At 45.0% G+C, this 22893-nt stretch overlaps 1 protein-coding gene across 3 annotated transcripts in view; it reads right to left on the bottom strand.

Annotated features, from left to right (window-relative positions):
• Positions 1-22893, bottom strand: part of HLCS (holocarboxylase synthetase) — a 209010-nt gene that overhangs the window by 149335 nt on the left and 36782 nt on the right. The window lies entirely within an intron of this gene.

Raw genomic sequence — 22893 nt, 5'->3', positions numbered from 1 at the left:
CCAGCTCCTCTCCCGTTACTGCGTATTATATCTTATTACCTGTATATCATACTGTACCACCAGCTCCCTCTCCGTTACTGCGTATTATATCTTATTACCTGTATATCATACTGTACCCCAGCTCCCTCTCCCGTTACTGCGTATTATATCTTATTACCTGTATATCATACTGTACCACCAGCTCCCTCTCCCGTTACTGCGTATTATATCTTATTACCTGTATATCACACTGTGCCACCAGCTCCCTCTCCCGTTACTGCGTATTATATCTTATACCTGTATATCACACTGTACCACCAGCTCCCTCTCCCGTTACTGCGTATTATATCTTATTACCTGTATATCATACTGTACCACCAGCTCCCTCTCCCGTTACTGCGCATTATATCTTATTACATGTATATCACACTGTACCACCAGCTCCCTCTCCCGTTACTGCGTATTATATCTTATTACCTGTATATCATACTGTACCACCAGCTCCCTCTCCGTTACTGCGTATTATATCTTATTACCTGTATATCACACTGTACCACCAGCTCCCTCTCCCGTTACTGCGTATTATATCTTATTACCTGTATATCACACTGTACCACCAGCTCCCTCTCCGTTACTGCTTATTATATCTTATTACCTGTATATCATACTGTACCCCCAGCTCCCTCTCCCGTTACTGCGTATTATATCTTATTACCTGTATATCATACTGTACCACCAGCTCCCTCTCCCGTTACTGCGTATTATATCTTATTACCTGTATATCATACTGTACCACCAGCTCCCTCTCCCGTTACTGCGTATTATATCTTATTACCTGTATATCATACTGTACCACCAGCTCCCTCTCCCGTTACTGCGTATTATATCTTATTACCTGTATATCATACTGTACCCCCAGCTCCCTCTCCCGTTACTGCGTATTATATCTTATTACCTGTATATCATACTGTACCACCAGCTCCCTCTCCCGTTACTGCGTATTATATCTTATTACCTGTATATCATACTGTACCCCCAGCTCCCTCTCCCGTTACTCGCGTATTATATCTTATTACCTGTATATCACACTGTACCACCAGCTCCCTCTCCCGTTACTGCGTATTATATCTTATTACCTGTATATCATACTGTAACATCAGCTCCCTCTCCCGTTACTGCGTATTATATCTTATTACCTGTATATCACACTGTACCACCAGCTCCCTCTCCCGTTACTGCGTATTATATATTATTACCTGTATATCATACTGTACCACCATCTCCCTCTCCCGTTACTGCGTATTATATCTTAATACCTGTATATCATACTGTACCACCAGCTCCCTCTCCCGTTACTGCGTATTATATCTTATTACCTGTATATCATACTGTACCACCAGCTCCCTCTCCGTTACTGCTTATTATATCTTATTACCTGTATATCATACTGTACCACCAGCTCCCTCTCCCGTTACTGCGTATTATATCTTATTACCTGTATATCATACTGTACCCCCAGCTCCCTCTCCGTTACTGCGTATTATATCTTATTACCTGTATATCATACTGTACCCCCAGCTCCCTCTCCCGTTACTGCGTATTATATCTTATTACCTGTATATCACACTGTACCACCAGCTCCCTCTCCCGTTACTGCGTATTATATCTTATTACCTGTATATCACACTGTACCACCAGCTCCCTCTCCCGTTACTGCGTATTATATCTTATTACCTGTATATCATACTGTACCACCAGCTCCCTCTCCCGTTACTGCGTATTATATCTTATTACCTGTATATCATACTGTACCACCAGCTCCCTCTCCCGTTACTGCGTATTATATCTTATTACCTGTATATCATACTGTACCACCAGCTCCCTCTCCCGTTACTGCTTATTATATCTTATTACCTGTATATCATACTGTACCCCCAGCTCCCTCTCCCGTTACTGCGTATTATATCTTATTACCTGTATATCACACTGTACCACCAGCTCCCTCTCCCGTTACTGCGTATTATATCTTATTACCTGTATATCACACTGTACCACCAGCTCCCTCTCCCGTTACTGCGTATTATATCTTATTACCTGTATATCATACTGTACCACCATCTCCCTCTCCCGTTACTGCGTATTATATCTTATTACCTGTATATCACACTGTACCACCAGCTCCCTCTCCCGTTACTGCGTATTATATCTTATTACCTGTATATCATACTGTACCCCCCAGCTCCCTCTCCCGTTACTGCGTATTATATCTTATTACCTGTATATCACACTGTACCACCAGCTCCCTCTCCCGTTACTGCGTATTATATCTTATTACCTGTATATCACACTGTACCACCATCTCCCTCTCCCGTTACTGCGTATTATATCTTATTACCTGTATATCACACTGTACCACCAGCTCCCTCTCCGTTACTGCGTATTATATCTTATTACCTGTATATCATACTGTGCCACCAGCTCCCTCTCCCGTTACTGCGTATTATATCTTATTACCTGTATATCATACTGTACCACCAGCTCCTCTCCCGTTACTGCGTATTATATCTTATTACCTGTATATCATACTGTACCACCAGCTCCCTCTCCCGTTACTGCGTATTATATCTTATTACCCGTATATCATACTGTACCATCAGCTCCCTCTCCCGTTACTGCGTATTATATCTTATTACCTGTATATCACACTGTACCCCCAGCTCCCTCTCCCGTTACTGCGTATTATATCTTATTACCTGTATATCATACTGTACCCCCAGCTCCCTCTCCCGTTACTGCGTATTATATCTTATTACCTGTATATCATACTGTACCCCCCAGCTCCCTCTCCCGTTACTGCGCATTATATCTTATTACCTGTATATCACACTGTACCACCAGCTCCCTCTCCCGTTACTGCGTATTATATCTTATTACCTGTATATCACACTGTACCCCAGCTCCCTCTCCCGTTACTGCGTATTATATCTTATTACCTGTATATCACACTGTACCACCAGCTCCCTCTCCCGTTACTGTGTATTATATCTTATTACCTGTATATCATACTGTACCCCCAGCTCCCTCTCCCGTTACTGCGTATTATATCTTATTACCTGTATATCATACTGTACCCCAGCTCCCTCTCCCGTTACTGCGTATTATATCTTATTACCTGTATATCATACTGTACCCCCAGCTCCCTCTCCCGTTACTGCGTATTATATCTTATTACCTGTATATCACACTGTACCCCCAGCTCCCTCTCCCGTTACTGCGTATTATATCTTATTACCTGTATATCATACTGTACCCCCAGCTCCCTCTCCCGTTACTGCGTATTATATCTTATTACCTGTATATCATACTGTACCCCCAGCTCCCTCTCCCGTTACTGCGTATTATATCTTATTACCTGTATATCATACTGTACCCCCAGCTCCCTCTCCCGTTACTGCGTATTATATCTTATTACCTGTATATCACACTGTACCCCCAGCTCCCTCTCCCGTTACTGCGTATTATATCTTATTACCTGTATATCATACTGTACCCCCAGCTCCCTCTCCCGTTACTGCGCATTATATCTTATTACCTGTATATCACACTGTACCACCAGCTCCCTCTCCCGTTACTGCGTATTATATCTTATTACCTGTATATCATACTGTACCACCAGCTCCCTCTCCCGTTACTGCGTATTATATCTTATTACCCTGTATATCATACTGTACCACCAGCTCCCTCTCCGTTACTGCGTATTATATCTTATTACCTGTATATCACACTGTACCACCCGCTCCCTCTCCCGTTACTGCGTATTATATCTTATTACCTGTATATCACACTGTACCACCAGCTCCCTCTCCCGTTACTGCGTATTATATCTTATTACCTGTATATCACACTGTACCACCAGCTCCCTCTCCCGTTACTGCGTATTATATCTTATTACCTGTATATCATACTGTACCACCAGCTCCCTCTCCCGTTACTGCGTATTATATCTTATTACCTGTATATCACACTGTACCACCAGCTCCCTCTCCCGTTACTGCGTATTATATCTTATTACCTGTATATCATACTGTACCACCAGCTCCCTCTCCCGTTACTGCGTATTATATCTTATTACCTGTATATCACACTGTACCACCAGCTCCCTCTCCCGTTACTGCGTATTATATCTTATTACCTGTATATCATACTGTACCACCAGCTCCCTCTCCCGTTACTGCGTATTATATCTTATTACCTGTATATCATACTGTACCACCAGCTCCCTCTCCCGTTACTGCGTATTATATCTTATTACCTGTATATCACACTGTACCCCCAGCTCCCTCTCCCGTTACTGCGTATTATATCTTATTACCTGTATATCATACTGTACCACCAGCTCCCTCTCCCGTTACTGCGTATTATATCTTATTACCTGTATATCATACTGTACCACCAGCTCCCTCTCCCGTTACTGCGTATTATATCTTATTACCTGTATATCACACTGTACCCCCAGCTCCCTCTCCCGTTACTGCGTATTATATCTTATTACCTGTATATCACACTGTACCCCCAGCTCCCTCTCCCGTTACTGCGTATTATATCTTATTACCTGTATATCATACTGTACCCCCAGCTCCCTCTCCCGTTACTGCGTATTATATCTTATTACCTGTATATCAGACTGTACCACCAGCTCCCTCTCCCGTTACTGCGTATTATATCTTATTACCTGTATATCATACTGTACCACCAGCTCCCTCTCCCGTTACTGCGTATTATATCTTATTACCTGTATATCATACTGTACCACCAGCTCCCTCTCCCGTTACTGCGTATTATATCTTATTACCTGTATATCACACTGTACCACCAGCTCCCTCTCCCGTTACTGCGTATTACATCTTATTACCTGTATATCACACTGTACCACCAGCTCCCTCTCCCGTTACTGCGTATTATATCTTATTACCTGTATATCATACTGTACCACCAGCTCCCTCTCCCGTTACTGCGTATTATATCTTATTACCTGTATATCATACTGTACCACCAGCTCCCTCTCCCGTTACTGCGTATTATATCTTATTACCTGTATATCATACTGTACCCCCAGCTCCCTCTCCCGTTACTGCGTATTATATCTTATTACCTGTATATCACACTGTACCACCAGCTCCCTCTCCCGTTACTGCGTATTATATCTTATTACCTGTATATCACACTGTACCACCAGCTCCCTCTCCCGTTACTGCGTATTATATCTTATTACCTGTATATCATACTGTACCACCAGCTCCCTCTCCCGTTACTGCGTATTATATCTTATTACCTGTATATCACACTGTACCCCCAGCTCCCTCTCCCGTTACTGCGTATTATATCTTATTACCTGTATATCACACTGTACCCCCAGCTCCCTCTCCCGTTACTGCGTATTATATCTTATTACCTGTATATCATACTGTACCCCCAGCTCCCTCTCCCGTTACTGCGTATTATATCTTATTACCTGTATATCACACTGTACCCCCAGCTCCCTCTCCCGTTACTGCGTATTATATCTTATTACCTGTATATCACACTGTACCACCAGCTCCCTCTCCCGTTACTGCGTATTATATCTTATTACCTGTATATCACACTGTACCCCCAGCTCCCTCTCCCGTTACTGCGTATTATATCTTATTACCTGTATATCATACTGTACCCCCAGCTCCCTCTCCCGTTACTGCGTATTATATCTTATTACCTGTATATCACACTGTACCACCAGCTCCCTCTCCCGTTACTGCGTATTATATCTTATTACCTGTATATCATACTGTACCCCCAGCTCCCTCTCCCGTTACTGCGTATTATATCTTATTACCTGTATATCACACTGTACCACCAGCTCCCTCTCCCATTACTGCGTATTATATCTTATTACCTGTATATCACACTGTACCCCCAGCTCCCTCTCCCGTTACTGCGTATTATATCTTATTACCTGTATATCATACTGTACCCCCAGCTCCTCTCCCGTTACTGCGTATTATATCTTATTACCTGTATATCATACTGTACCCCAGCTCCCTCTCCGTTACTGCGTATTATATCTTATTACCTGTATATCATACTGTACCACCAGCTCCCTCTCCCGTTACTGCGTATTATATCTTATTACCCGTATATCATACTGTACCATCAGCTCCCTCTCCCGTTACTGCGTATTATATCTTATTACCTGTATATCATACTGTACCCCCACCAGCTCCCTCTCCCGTTACTGCGTATTATATCTTATTACCTGTATATCACACTGTACCCCCAGCTCCCTCTCCCGTTACTGCGTATTATATCTTATTACCTGTATATCACACTGTACCACCAGCTCCCTCTCCCGTTACTGCGTATTATATCTTATTACCTGTATATCATACTGTACCACCAGCTCCCTCTCCCGTTACTGCGTATTATATCTTATTACCTGTATATCACACTGTACCACCAGCTCCCTCTCCCGTTACTGCGTATTATATCTTATTACCTGTATATCACACTGTACCCCCAGCTCCCTCTCCCGTTACTGCGTATTATATCTTATTACCTGTATATCATACTGTACCCCCAGCTCCCTCTCCCGTTACTGCGTATTATATCTTATTACCTGTATATCATACTGTACCCCCAGCTCCCTCTCCCGTTACTGCGTATTATATCTTATTACCTGTATATCATACTGTACCCCCAGCTCCCTCTCCCGTTACTGCGTATTATATCTTATTACCTGTATATCACACTGTACCACCAGCTCCCTCTCCCGTTACTGTGTATTATATCTTATTACCTGTATATCATACTGTACCACCAGCTCCCTCTCCCGTTACTGCGTATTATATCTTATTACCTGTATATCATACTGTACCCCCAGCTCCCTCTCCCGTTACTGCGTATTATATCTTATTACCTGTATATCATACTGTACCACCAGCTCCCTCTGCTATTACTGCGTATTATATCTTATTACCTGTATATCATACTGTACCACCAGCTCCCTCTGCTATTACTGCGTATTATATCTTATTACCTGTATATCAGACTGTACCACCAGCTCCCTCTCCCGTTACTGCGTATTATATCTTATTACCTGTATATCATACTGTACCACCAGCTCCCTCTCCCGTTACTGCGTATTATATCTTATTACCTGTATATCATACTGTACCACCAGCTCCCTCTCCCGTTACTGCGTATTATATCTTATTACCTGTATATCATACTGTACCACCAGCTCCCTCTCCCGTTACTGCGTATTATATCTTATTACCTGTATATCATACTGTACCACCAGCTCCCTCTCCCGTTACTGCGTATTATATCTTATTACCTGTATATCACACTGTACCACCAGCTCCCTCTCCCGTTACTGCGTATTATATCTTATTACCTGTATATCATACTGTACCACCAGCTCCCTCTCCCGTTACTGCGTATTATATCTTATTACCTGTATATCATACTGTACCACCAGCTCCCTCTCCCGTTACTGCGTATTATATCTTATTACCTGTATATCATACTGTACCCCCAGCTCCCTCTCCCGTTACTGCGTATTATATCTTATTACCTGTATATCATACTGTACCACCAGCTCCCTCTCCCGTTACTGCGTATTATATCTTATTACCTGTATATCATACTGTACCCCCAGCTCCCTCTCCCGTTACTGCGTATTATATCTTATTACCTGTATATCATACTGTACCACCAGCTCCCTCTCCCGTTACTGCGTATTATATCTTATTACCTGTATATCATACTGTACCACCAGCTCCCTCTCCCGTTACTGCGTATTATATCTTATTACCTGTATATCATACTGTACCACCAGCTCCCTCTCCCGTTACTGTGTATTATATCTTATTACCTGTATATCATACTGTACCCCCAGCTCCCTCTCCCGTTACTGCGCATTATATCTTATTACCTGTATATCATACTGTACCACCAGCTCCCTCTCCCGTTACTGCGTATTATATCTTATTACCTGTATATCATACTGTACCCCCAGCTCCCTCTCCCGTAACTGCGTATTATATCTTATTACCTGTATATCACACTGTACCACCAGCTCCCTCTCCCGTTACTGCGTATTATATCTTATTACCTGTATATCATACTGTACCCCCAGCTCCCTCTCCCGTTACTGCGTATTATATCTTATTACCTGTATATCACACTGTACCACCAGCTCCCTCTCCCGTTACTGCGCATTATATCTTATTACCTGTATATCATACTGTACCACCAGCTCCCTCTCCCGTTACTGCTTATTATATCTTACACGTCCCGGTTTAGCAAATACAGTCCCAGATATTCATTCACGGTTTTTAGCTTTCCCCCTGTTTGAACTCGTAAAACTGTAACGTAAAAAAAAAAGAAAATTCGTACCCCGTACAAAATAGACACCGCATGTTTTATGGGATCGGTCAGATCAAGGAATAAACATTTTAAATATATTGGCTAACTACTTAAAACGATTTATTAATATAAACCAAACATTTTGCTACACCCGAGTTCGTGTTCGGAAACGGAAATAAATCAATAATACAGCATAATTGGGGACCCTATTAGACAAATACAATTACAAAATATTTATTTTTTAAGTGATGTAATTTATTTTAGAACCAATTTTTTAATGTGCGCAGGTTTCTAGTTTTGGGGAGAAAAAAAAAAAAAAAGATTTTCCTTACTTCCTGTAAGTATTACTGTGTGTAACTTCTGTGCTAATTGTACTACTTCTAATAAAAACTGTAAACATTTTAGTAATAACTTTCACACAAATTTTGTCAATAAGTCAGATTTAGACATGTGGATGGTAATGACTGAAAAACTATTGGTCACAAGTAACAATGAATAGTAACACTACTAGAAAAAGCAAGACACGCAAAAAACACCGTTTTATACCCAGAAGAAGGGGGTGATCGAAAGTCTGGTATAGTGTATTTTATGTGTAATTTTTCTCTATGTTTAGGTTTACGTATCCCAGTGACTGCAGGTGGACAGCTGGTGTGACGGGATATTTAGTATCATTTATAATCAAACTAGCTGAGAGACCCGGCGTTGCCCGGGATGTAAATGCGTAATAGGTATTATTATTTATAAATTGTGGAACAATAGGTGACTATTTGTTGTAAAGGTTGGATAATAATGTTGAAAAGAAAGATGGAAGAAAATGTAATACGATGTTGTATAAAAATGGTTTATTGTAAACACACCACAGTACAATGTATATTTTGGTGACATAGGTGATGTGAAAATGTGAGGCGAGTGTCCTGCTAGGGTGTGAGCGTGTGTGAGGCAGCAGGTGGGTGTTCAGTACGGGTGGTGCATGGGTAGTGAGTGCTGGCTGTGGGTCGGGGTCCTGCTAGGGTGTGAGGCGGCGGGTGTGTGGCGAGTGCGGGTGACAGCTGGTCAGTGATATTGTTGCGTAGGGGCAGGAGGCGGAAGGTGTGTGTCGAGTGTGTGGGGTGGGTGAGAGGCGGCGGGTGTGTGTCGAGTGTGGCAGGTCTGTTTAGTGCGTGCGGCGGCTGTGTGGCGCGGGGATGTGAGCGGTGGGCGGGTGAAAGGCAGAAGTGCGGGTGGGCGAAAGGCAGAGGCGGGAGGGCGGACAAAAGGCGTTGAAGGAGGGGAGGTGAGGTCGGAGGGGTGGTGAGGGGAGGTGAAGGGAGGTGAAGGGGGGCGGAGGGGAGGTCGGAGGGGAGGTGAGGATGGGTGGTGAGGGGGGGGTGGTGGTAGATGGTGAGGGGAGGTGAAGGGGGGGCGGAGGGGAGGTGAAGGGGGGGTGAGGGGAGGTGAAGGGGGAGAGGTGAAGGGGGGGTGACGGGAGGTGGAGGGGGTTGCCAGGAGGTGAAGGGAGGGGGGGGGTGACAGGAGGTGAAGGGAGGGGGGGGTGACAGGAGGCGAAGGGGGGGGTGTGGTGACAGGAGGTGAAGGGAGGAAGGGGGAGGTGGAGGAGAGGAAGGGGGAAGAGGGAGGTGGGGGAGGAGGGGAAGGGGGGAGGAGAAGGGGGAGGGGGAAAGGGTGAAGGGGGGAGGTGGGGGAAAGGGTGAAGGGGGGAGGGGGAAAGGGTGAAGGGGGGAGGTGGGGGAAAGGGTGAAGGGGGGAGGGGTGAAGGGGGAAAGGGGGTAAAGGTGGGGGAGGGGAAAAGGGGGGAAAGGTGGGGGAGGAGGGAAAGGGGGGAAAGAGGGGTGGAGGGGGGAAGGGGGTGGAGGGGGGGAAGAGGGGAGAGGGGGGAGGTGGAGGAGGGGATGTGGGGAGGTGAGGAGGGTAAGGTGGGAGGTGAGGAGGGTAAGGGGGGAGGTGAGGAGGGTAAGGGGGGAGGTGAGGAGGGTAAGGGGGGAGGTGAGGAGGGTAAGGGGGGAGGTGAGGAGGGTAAGGGGGGAGGTGAGGAGGGTAAGGGGGGAGGTGGAGGAGGGGAAGGGGGAAGGTGTAGGAGGGGAAGGGGGGAGGTGTAGGAAGGGAAGGGGGGAGGTGGAGGAGGGGGGAGGTGGAGGAGGGGAAGGGGGGAGGTGGAGGAGGGGAAGGGGGGAGGTGGAGGAGGGGAAGGGGGGAGATGGAGGAGGGGAAGGGGGGAGATGGAGGAGGGGAAGGGGGAGGTGGTGGGAAGGGGGGAAGAGGGGGGAGGTGGTGGGAAGGGGGGAGGAGGGGGGAGGTGGAAAGGGGGGGAGGTGGTGGGAAGGGGGTGGGAAGGTGGGAAGGGGGGGAGGTGGTGGGAAGGTGGGAAGGGGGGGGGCGGTGGAAAGGGGGGGGAGGTGGTGGGAAGAGGGGGGAGGTGGTGGGAAGGTGGGAAGGGGGGGAGGTGGTGGGAAGGTGGGAAGGGTGGGGCGGTGGAAAGGGGGGGAGGTGGTGGGAAGAGGGGGGAGGTGGTGGGAAGGTGGGGAGGTGGTGGGAGGTTGTAAGGGGGAGTGAAGTGAAGGTGGGGGTGAAGGTGGGGTGGAGGGGAGGTGAAGGGGGGGTGGAGGGGAGGTGAAGGGGGGGTGGAGGGGAGGTGAAGGGGGGGGTGGAGGGGAGGTGAAGGGGGGGGTGGAGGGGAGGTGAAGGGGGGGGGTGGAGTGGAGGTGAAGGGGGGGGTGGAGGGGAGGTTAAGGGGGGGATGGAGGGAAGGTTAAGGGGAGGGTGGAGGGAAGGTTAAGGGGGGGGTGAAGGGAGGGGATGTGTAGTGAGGGGTGGGTGAGGGGAGGTGGAGGGGTGGATGAGGGGAGGTGGAGGGGGGGTGGAGGGGATGTGGAAGGGAGGGGAAGTGTAGTGAGGGGTGGGTGAGGGGAGGTGGAGGGGTGGGAGAGGGGAGGTGGAGGGGGGGTGAGGGAGGTGGAGGGGGGGTGAGGGGAGGTGGAGGGGATGTGGAAGGGAGGGGAAGTGTAGTGAGGGGTGGGTGAGGGGAGGTGAAGGCCGCTCACTCACCCGTCCCGCAGCTCCCACGTGGATCTGAGGCGGGAGGCAGCGTCTTCTGGCCGCTCCCCCGATGACTGTAACGGCGCCGGGGGGGGGGGTGGAGGGGAAGTGAGTGAGAGGAGGTGATCACTCCGCTCCCCCGCTGACTGTAACGGCGCCGGGGGGGGATGGAGGGGAAGTGAGTGAGGGGAGGTGATCACTCCGCTCCCCCGCTGACTGTAGCGGCGACGGGGGGGGGTGGAGGGGAAGTGAGTGAGGGGAAGTGAGTGAGGGGAGGTGATCACTCCGCTCCCCCGCTGAGTGTAGCGGCGCCGGGGGGGGGGTGGAGAGGAAGTGAGTGAGGGGAAGTGAGTGAGGGGAGGTGATCACTCCGCTCCCCCGCTGAGTGTAGCGGCGCCGGGGGGTGGAGGGGAAGTGAGTGAGGGGAGGTGATCACTCCGCTCCCCCGCTGAGTGTAGCGGCACCGGGGGGGGGTGGAGGGGAAGTGAGTGAGGGGAGGTGATCACTCCGCTCCCCCGCTGAGTGTAGCGGCGCCGGGGGGGGGGTGGAGGGGAAGTGAGTGAGGGGAGGTGATCACTCCGCTCCCCCGCTGACTGTAGCGGCGACGGGGGGGGTGGAGGGGAAGTGAGTGAGGGGAAGTGAGTGAGGGGAGGAGATCACTCCGCTCCCCCGCTGAGTGTAGCGGCGCCGGGGGGGGGGGTGGAGAGGAAGTGAGTGAGGGGAAGTGAGTGAGGGGAGGTGATCACTCCGCTCCCCCGCTGAGTGTAGCGGCGCCGGGGGGTGGAGGGGAAGTGAGTGAGGGGAGGTGATCACTCCGCTCCCCCGCTGACTGTAGCGGCGCCGGGGGGGGTGGAGGGGAAGTGAGTGAGGAGAGGTGAAGGGGGGGTGAGGGGACGTGAAGACCGCTCACTCACCCGTCCGGCAGCTCCCACGTGGAGGGGGGGAGGGGGTGAAAGCGCGGGAAACAGGAAGAGGCGGAGCCTCCGGGACCGGTGGGGAAGAGAGCGGGAGATGTGCTGTTAACACTGTTGTAACACCCCCCCCCCCCCCCCCCCGTGTGTGTGTGTGTTTTTTTTTTTTTTTTTTTTTGGACCTTTGGCCCGTCACTCCGCCTCAGGCCAATGAGAGGTGTGGGGGGCGGACTAAGGGGGTGGTGTGAGTGTGTGAGGCCAATGAGAGGTGTGCGGGGGCGGGCGGCCCAAGGGACCAATGAGATTGCCCCTAGGGACACCGGACATCCAGGCAGGCAAACATACAGTGCTTTCACTAATATAGTATAAGATAAATGGACAGGGAGGACTTTGGCCGCAGGATAACAAAACAAACATTTTAATAATGCAGAGTCGGTGGTGGGGATTGAAAAAAATAAAAAAATAAAATAGCACATGTTGAAAATGAAAGCCAGTCACTGCTACGGAAACTAACCACAGGCTTGCAGACTGGGATAATTAGTGCACAAATCTAGCAAACAAGAAAGTGCAAATATAAACAAACGTCTTCAGAAAATGTTATACGTACAGTCAGATTATCCCAAAAGAACAGGCATTATAAAGATGTTTCTCTGTCCTTTTTTATAGACTTGTGCATTTTTACGGGTGGGAGTGCAGTGTGGTTTTTTTTTTTTTACGGACATGGTTTGTACCAGAGGGTTTCTGACATTAAAACAACTCGTAGAAAGTTTTTTAACCCTATGAATGCTGGGTACGTGATACTGGCTTCAGACCAGCTATTTTATTTAATATCCCCATTACATCTTGACGCGGCTGCTGCTGCAGATTTACATTATCAGTACAAGTTGATTGAACTAAAAAAGGTACACATTGCTTCTTCACATCTAGTTTCGCATTTGGAGGAAGACTCCTGCAAAATCTTTCCTTCTGGTAGCTCCGAAATCATTGCAGCTCCTCACTATCTAATGAGTGAAGACTTTGGGGGGTTTGATTGGTAAAAACCAATAACCAGCTCTCACATTCGGCAGTCCGGGTCTGATGCCACTACTATGCCCCCTCCCTCTATCCCCCATTCTTTTTTATCGACTTTTCTCAAGCACGTTGGTTACACCACTACCTTGTATTAAGAAATCTATTCTACTCTAGTCCTTCCCTATTTTAGACTCGTACAGATAGCATAAACCTTTAATACCAAGGCAGTGCCACAGTGTTCCCCTGTTTTATGTGACATGGTCCCCAAAGTACAGGCAGCCCACTTAGTCTCCTAATCTTTTCTGATGGCTTGTCCCTTTCCCTTTAACTCCGACCTAGGTGATGGTCATTAGATCACTTTGGCTTTATAAACCTCGACCATGTCGCTGACCATGAAACATGGTGCTTTTATTCATTCGTGTTGGCACTAGTTGGGAGAGAATGCTTCACCCAGTCACCCTTTTGCTGCTAGAGGGGCATGTACAACAAGGTGTTCCCGCTTTCTGTCACTAGGTCACTTCGGTCCTACGAGGCTCTTGCTAAACAGGTCACGGTCATTGGGTCACTTTGGTCCTACGAGGCATGGACTGTTTAAACAGGTCATTATGTAGGGTGACCATACGTCCCGGTTTAGCAAATACAGTCCCAGATATTCATTCACGGTTTTTAGCTTTCCCCTGTTTGAACTCGTAAAACTAACGTAAAAAAAAAGAAAAAGAAAAGTCGTACCCCGTACAAAATAGACACCGCATGTTTTATGGGATCGGTCAGATCAAAGAATAAACATTTTAAATATATTGGTAAACTACTTAAAACGATTTATTAATATAAACCAAACATTTGGTTCGGAAACTGAAATAAATCAATAATACAGCATAATTGGGGACGCTATTAGGCAAATACCATTACAAAATATTTATTTTTTTAAGTGATGTAATTTATTTTAGAACCAATTTTTTAATGTGCTCAGGTTTCTAGTTTTGAAAATGTAGTTCTACATTAAGTACAGGTAGTCCTCGCTATTCAACGTTTCACTTTACAACTAATGGCATATCCAACGCTTTACAATGCAACCCTATGGGCCGTTTTTCGACACCTGAATGCGTTACCCAACGCTCACCGCCACTGATTAACATGGGACTCGCTTTACAACGGTTTCACTATCCAACGCTACCTCCAGAACGGGTTCCGTTGGATAACCGAGGACGGCCTGTACAGATTTAGCAAGGGGTGTGTTATGGGGATACGTATATGTTGCGATATTCTCCGCCATCACCGCCATTGAATCACATTTGTGGGCAACTGGCGATATTCTACTTTATCGGGTACAAAAAAAAAAATGTAAATGTATCTCCCGGTCAGTAGGTAATGTTAACACTACCTGGAACTTTCACTTTCATTTCAATGCAAGTTGCAGGCGAAAATAGACCTTTAAAAAACCCTCACCTCTTGCAAGCTGCGTTGCATCTGCCGCCTGCAGCGTGAGAAGAGTCTGGAAGCAATCTGAGGACTGGGGACTCATCATCAGATTGTTTATTGTAGGAAAGCAGCTAGGTCAAGAGCTAAACTCTACCCCAGCGCAAATATACTCACATATTGATACACCCCTTTCATAAGAAAAACAGGAAAGTAATATAAGACAAACCTATTCGGGTCTGACGGGCAGAGATGTATATTTATCCATAAATCTCTGTAGGTGAATGAGCAATGTTGTTCTAGAATATATGTTTTTCCAACTCACAATTTGTTCTAGCTCTCGGTGTTAAAGAAACTCGGCCAATCCGTGTGTAAACGGAGCCTTATCGCTATTAAAAAGGGACGCTTCTTAAAATTTGCTTTCATGCGTGCCGGCAGCAACACATAGCAATAATTGGCGTTGGCTTTTTCTCTCTTGGGCCCGTATTCAGGATGCTGTGACGATGTCTCCCCAGTACTGTAGGAGTGCAGCTGCAGTCACAGGTACAGGGCTGAAATATTCTCCAGCACGGGGAAAACTCCTTCACGGCATATTCAATAAGCGCCTCGTAGGGGTCAATTATATCACGACACACTTCCAAATGCCCTTGAACATTTTCTGCATACACAGCAATAAGATACAAGAAGTTGATCTTCATAACATTTCTTATATTTGAAGCACATTATGAGCCGACATTATTTATGCCATATCTAACTACACAGATATGTTTACCCCCCCCAAAAACAACAAGATTAAAAAAAGAGGGTTAAAAAAAAATAAGACAGGTGAGTCCATGTTCAATATGCTATGAAGCACCTTCCCCGTGCTGCGGAAGAACTCAGCTCCAGGCAACTCAATAAAACTCAAATCTTCTCCAGGGCAGGATTTGCAGAATATGGACTAGGGGTCCAGAGCCGAACAAATGTTTGTTAGAATTCTCCTGAGCTTACAGTGCAGTGTAAATATACAGCATGCAATAGAAATTACTGTAACCCTTCTGGCCCGACTGTAAAGGAGTTTACATGGAGTTGAACGATATACATGGCAGTGCTCAGTCTCTTATACCCTCGGGGTGCTGGGTCGGTGCAAGCTGGGCGGGGATATGCAGATAGAATAAGGATGGGCGCCAGGAACTTTAATAGTACAAAAAGAGCTTTATTCACATCCGTTTTTAAGGCTCGCCATACTTCACGTTAGACATATTAAAGCAGCGAAACGTGAAATCTTATATGGGGTATTTTTTGTTTTTTGTTTTTTAAATAAATCAGTTCTTTAGTATTAGTGACTTTATTTAATTTAATTTTTTTACTTCAACTCTCTGATTTCTACAGCAGGTTTTAACCCACCTCCCCAGCAGTGCAAGATCTTGCATCACTTTCCTGTTTGTGATCATTTGTTGCCAATGTTCCCAGCAGTTGTAACAATAGTCAATGTTACCTTAGTAATATCAGGATACAATGTAGCTACCGAGTGAAGGATTGATTAAACCTGAAAGGCGGCCATTTCGTTAGGCACATAATCACGATTTTTACAGATTCATAACAGGAGCACCAAACGATTGCCTGTTTAGGTAAGAATGTAGAATTATGCATTATCACAAGTTTTACATTAAAATTATTATTATGTATTTTTAAAGGGGGACGAGGGGGTAATGTAGTATTGCTGCTTTAACTGGGGGCAATCATACATTTACTCTGTGCTTCTTCCCCTGGTAGCCCACACTTCTACCCTGGGGAGGTACTTATGCTCGTTTCTCTTCGTATTGGTTAGATCAGGGGTGCACAAACTTTTTGCTCTGCGCCCCACCTGCCTGCTCTCCCCCACTACTCACGCCCCCCCCCCTTACCTTGTATCAAGCATCAAATGACAATGCGGGGTCATGTGACATCACGTAATGACGCGCTGCCATGGCGGCAAGTCGCCCAAAGCCGTCTGAATCAAGGTAAGCGAGTAAGAGTTCTCACGCAGTCCCCAGGCATTTAATTTAAATGCCTTAGGGAAGAGCACAGGGCCTCTGTAAACACCATGCGCCCCCCCCCAAAAAAAAATCTCGTGCCCCTGGGTTAGATTGTCAATCTCTTGCATAGCGTCAAAAGTGCTCCATCTCAAGTTGGTCCTTGTTGGGAATACACTCTGCTTTCTGGGATCAACATCCCATTACTGTGTACTGCATACTGGATCGGGAGTTTACCAAGGACTTTACGGTGGGGCCGATCCTATTATGCTCCGGAGCTACTACTCAGAGAACTCCTGCTAAACACTCCTCTTCCCACATCAGAACAATCTTGGGCTATTATAGGCGCCAACAATACAGGGCAGGTTTCTCAACTGAAAACAATAAACAGGGAGAAAACACTCTTAATACACATATCTATACACTTAAACATATTTACAGGAATCGCGGTGAGGCTCTCTGCTAGAACTGCGAGGAACTTGCTTCTAGAACATTGGGTGGAGATGTATATTCTATCTTCCTATGATGATATTACTGGTCACAAGACATGCAAGGGAGTGACAATCCCTTCTTCTGCAGTGTCATCCTACATCACATGATGGGGAGGGACAATACCAGTGTGATACCACCCACAAATACAGAGGGGGGGGGGGGGGGGGTTCAACTAATATAAGTGGCCCGGCTGAAGCTCCACCTATAAATACAATTCTAAAACTACAACTATAAGGGGGAGAGGGGGGATTATGATTTGTCAAGACCCAAGATTCTCTTCACAATTCATCACATTAAAACAGGTTGTAATTAAGTAACAGCAACTTTGATGGATGTCTTTAGCTGAACAGTCTAGCAGGTTCCTAAGTAGCAGATTTTTCTCTAACGGATAAAGTCCTGCGTCAGAGATCCTTATTGATAATACCAACCGGTTTTAAATAATTTATAAGCCTTTAGTTCTAAAGGTATTTATTGACAGCTTACAGGTGATTAAATATTTTGAGGGCTACTGCCAGCCAATAGCAGCCCTCCTCTGGGCCACTAAAAGCAATAAGGTGTTTAACAATGTAATGCTGAAGCGATGAACCAACAATGAAACTGTGCTTGTATAATGAAGAAATATTGATAACTGACTTCTTCCCATCAACATACGGACAAAATTACAGTCTTGGTCATGTCTGTCTAAATGTATTTTATCTTCCGTCTGTTTTCTAAGCTGTGCCTGTCCAAGGAAGATATCACAAGCTCTGCTCCCGGTGACAGGAGCACAGAGCATGCAGTCAATACCTGACATCTGGCTTAAGTGTCATTTTATGCGAGACACAGTGCCAAAGGGGATTAAACGCATTGCGCAGCAAGGCATTCTCGGCCCTTCTAGCACTTGAAGGGTTATCCAAACAGAGCTGCAAAGTCAAGAAGCCAAAGCCCGGGAACTTACAAATCTTCTGTTTGAGAGGGTTTTGGAAACCTTTAAAGTGTTTACTTGTGTGTGACAGCTGCCCTTTTGTAAAACAAGGGCCAGCAATGCAGACATGTGTCCCATCCTGAACACAAAGCTTCGGAGATGCAAACAAAGCAGCAGATTTACATTTAGCTGGTCCAATATAACAGCTAGTCCCTGCCATGGCCAAAGCGGCAGGTTTAATAGGATAAATGCATGTGGACTAGTTTTTTTTACTTTAAAAAAAAATAAGAATAGAGCTCTCTTCTGCTTTAAGGAATAAATGTTTGTTTGGCCTCCGCACAAAGCGATTGTCCGATACAATAACCATAACGCACCCTCCAGGTGCTGCAACAGAAGCAGAATCAATAAAGGCCAGGATTGAAGTCTGGCCTAAAAGCTGACACTTCCTTTGCTTATTCATACAGAACGATCCATTACCCTTCCAGTCTTGCAGTGCTATATGTATTTTCACTGATTTCCTGAAAGTGAGATCATGCTGAGATAACATCCAAGTATAATCAGCTCCAATTTATTTCCTCACGTGGAAACCTTTATAGACACAAGAACCCAGTGATTCTGAAAACAGGTTCAACGAGGTTAGAAATTGGGTTACAAAAATGATTTACACGAAGTGTTGTTTCCTCGACTTCTCCTTGTAATAAGGTCATTGTTTTGTAGTGTTGCTTAAAATCTACAGTCAAAACATTTGGCTGCATGCGAGCTGTCACAATGTAACAGGTGAACTTCAAAGAGGTGTTCCATTATTATTTTTTAAACCATCATTAGTATAACTTGCTTCCTTAGAAAGATTCAAAATGACTATGTGCTTTTTTAATTTTTTTTATAAATAAGTTGTGTAGTATTAGAGAACAATAACTGCACCTCTCTCTCCCCCCCCCCCCGACCCCCTACTCTTTACGCTATTTTAATTATCATTAATGTATTAAGTGTCCTTGGGTTGCAATAGCAACAGTTTAAGGAACCACAGCAGTTCTTCAATTGTCATAGTCGGCCATATTGGGTGCCCTGGGAAGCACGATCTGCGCTGATTATAGGTTGAACTTGATGGGCATACGTCTTTTTTCAACCTCATCTACTATGTAACTACATAACTATGATTGATCACGGGAGAACGCAGCGACCGGCAGCTTAGATTATTGCATTGCCGTAAAAGGTAAGGAACTGCAACATTTATTTTTTAAAAATATATATATTTTTTTTTTCTGAAGTAATGGTTTTCCTTAATTGTTTCTTGTCAAAAAAATGTATATGTTTTGCTATTCTCCTGGTCCACTGAATTCAAGAACATCAGCGATTCAAAAATACTTCAGCCTGTCCGATTGCTTCAATAAAAAGGTATCTATCAGCTACATTTAACCTATGAACCATCCCACCGCTGAGAAAAATTTAGTTTCATTCCCAGAGACAGCGGACACTTAAAGCTGCAGTTCAGTCTTTTTTTTTTTACATTTATTTTTTTACTTCAATAGTTTTATGTGTGCAATCTCTAATTACCTAAAGAACAGTATAGCTGCAGCTCAATTCGTTTTCCATGTATTGATAGGTCGAAATTTGGTGACATATTAAAAGCTGGGATTTGTTTATATTATGCTTGACTGGCAGTGGAAGCTCATGAATATTCATGAGCACTCCTGCACTGACATGTGCTAGAGGGAGGGCAGGGCTGACAAAGGGGTGTGCCAGGGCTTGTGACAGGACATGAAGGGGCAGTGCCTTAGCAAATGGCTGTTAAAATAGAATACAAGAAAATTGGTCTTTCAAAGTTGTTTTTTTAAAAACAGAAAATGCTAAAAGTATTTTTTCTTACTACAGAACTGATTTATTAAAAAAAAACAAACATGCAGGATATTGACTGAACTGTAACTTTAAAGACCACATCCTCCTCCGGCCCTTTCATTGTCCCACGCACACGCTTTGGGTACATTCGATTCTTACAGACGTGTGGATGTTTGAAAAGAAGGGATGGAACTAAACACAGAGACATTTTTTTCCCCCCATTAATTTGATACTCAAAATATTACTGTATTTGGCTTCAACCCTTTCATATAAAAACTGCAACTATTCAAACACTGCAGATGTGCAACATATTTATATGAGATATTTTACCTTTTGCCATGAAAGGGGTTGATATCAAAGTCTACTAAATACATTATTTCAAGATATATAGTGGATTACATTTTTTGTATTTTTTTTGCATGTTCTTGTATAGCGCGGCTAGTTTTTTTTACGTAGCGTTTTAAAGAGACATTTTACAGGCACAGGTCCCTGCCCCATGGAGCTTACAATCTATGTTTTTGGTGCCTGAGGCACAGGGGGATAAAGTGACTTGCCCAAGGTCACAAGGAGCCGACACCGGGAATTGAACCAGGTTCCCCTGGTTCAAACTCAGTGCCAGTCAGTGTCTTTACTCACTGAGCCGCTCCTTCTGCATCAATAACCAAATTATGGCACTTTTCCCTTACATCTCCCTGAGGAAGGTCCTGTTTCTAGGACCGAAACGTTGGACTTGATGTACCACTTTCACTAATACATTTGTGTTGAAAACCACCCTTTGTGTGCGGTCTCTTCATTACCAGACTTCGGAACGGTATCGTCTACATATAAGCCGGTCACACCAAGGCCTATATCTACAAATCGTTAAATTAGGGCTCATAATGAAACGTTCGCCAATACAGGAACAGATATGTTCCCTGAGCGAACATGGTATCCTCAATGATTATTATATACAAAAGATATCCAAACATCATCTTACTTGCATAGGCATAACACCACGTTATTATAGTACAACTATCTTCCAATAACGTAACGTTATGTCAAACCTTGGCAATACTCCTATCCCGACTCGAAATAGGGCTTTTGTTGAAGTGGAGAGAAAGAAAACCGAAGATGGAAAAACTGCCAGAAAATAAATCGGGTATTCAAATTATTCCTAATTGTGGCGTTACACCCATCTGACCCTATTTCAGGCTCTGGATGCGAGTAAAGCCAAGTTTAGGTATGACATAACTAATGTACTGTTAAGTCTCCACGTTAACCATAACAGGCTTTTGTGGATATACGATGTTATGATAACTCCTCATTTGTCATTATCACCAACACCCATTATAGTTGGCTTGCTATGCTCTTTACGTTGTGTTATTGTGCCTTAAAGATTACCAGTTAGTGTCAACGTCACCGTGTTAGTTTAACCCCATGTTAAGGGGCTTAATGGCACTTTAGAACCTAGGCATATGGTTTGTTTTTAGGCATATACAAGCTCAGAACCCAATATAAATATATAATACTATGGGTCTACTTTGTGAGCTTGCCAAGATTGTGTATGTCGAATTGTAAATAGTTGGGGGGTCTGTGGCCCCTCTTAGTTTAAGCTCACCCATCCCACCTCTATTTAAATCAGCAGGTCCAAGCGCAGTCAGGTCATTGAGCGATTTCTTCCCCAGGAGAAAGGTGGCGATGACCCTTCAGGAGAGAAGGAGCTTTACAGGTGAGAAAGACACTGACTGGCACTGAGTTTAAAGCAGGGGAACCTGGTTCAATTCCCAGTGTTGGCTCCTTGTGACCTTGGGCAAGTCACTTTATCTCCCTGTGCCTCAGGCACCAAAAAAACAGATTGTAAGCTTTACGGGGCAGGGACCTGTGCCTGCAAAATGTCTCTGTAAAGCGCTGCGTAAAACTAGCAGCGCTATACAAGAACAAACAATTATTATTAATTATATTATTATTGCTGCAGAAATAAGCTTGGGAAGTATCTTTTTTTTTTTTTTTACTATATTTATTAGGGAACTTTTTTTTTTTAACCAGTTTTTACTGCAGTGTAGCTCACACATACTGCACATCTACATTGTAGACACGGCATACACGTGATGCATCCCGTGCTGTTGGATATAATTGTTTTGCTTCCTCTTATCTCTACGAAGTGGAAGAAATACAAACGCCTCAGTACAAAATAGGTCGTGTATTTACCTGCTGACAGAGTATACACCTTGACATGATTGCAGGCTTGACATGTGTTGGCCAAAAAAATTGAACTACATGAACCATACTTTGGAGAAGAAATAAACATATAGCAATTAACCCAATAATGAATCAGATTGGATGTGCATTGGGGCTTCTTTGTTTACTGGGGAGCGGGTTTACTCACTACAAATAATTGTGTCTGAAAGTGGATGGAGAACTCCATGCAAAGCTGCAGATCTGACAATATTATTAGCATTTCCAAGTCATTTTCTTTTTCTCCTTGGTTGGAAAATAAGACATGCGTTCACACAATGGCACTAGTGTTAATGAGCAGTGTGACTTTTTGGACACGTTATACAAAAGGCCTTCTGTCATTTTCCCTACACATCAGCAAAGCCCAAGAAACTTTTCCACAATTTATGACCTGGTACCACAAATGGGAAACGTATAGAGTATGTCAATTAAGTACATGAAAAGAACATGTTCTCTCTTGATTCAAGTGTACAATAATATATTGGTCCCACAGCAGACATTACTGCTTGCAGGTTGAAATACCTTTTAATTGGGCCAATATGAAAGTCATACATAGATGATGTTGGTTTGAAACCAAATAAATCCCTTATTCAGGTGTGATGGTTTTAATAGGCTGTATATGTACCAAAGCTTAGATGTCATATCCTCTCTGCTTTTTTTCTTTCTTAAATACAACTTATTTCACAGGCTGCTTAGC

The sequence above is a fragment of the Ascaphus truei genome, chromosome 3 (assembly GCF_040206685.1).
Source record: "Ascaphus truei isolate aAscTru1 chromosome 3, aAscTru1.hap1, whole genome shotgun sequence".
Taxonomy (NCBI): Eukaryota; Metazoa; Chordata; class Amphibia; order Anura; family Ascaphidae; genus Ascaphus; species Ascaphus truei.
Note: the sequence above shows the minus strand (reverse complement) of the source record. Positions and strands in the feature narration are given on the sequence as shown.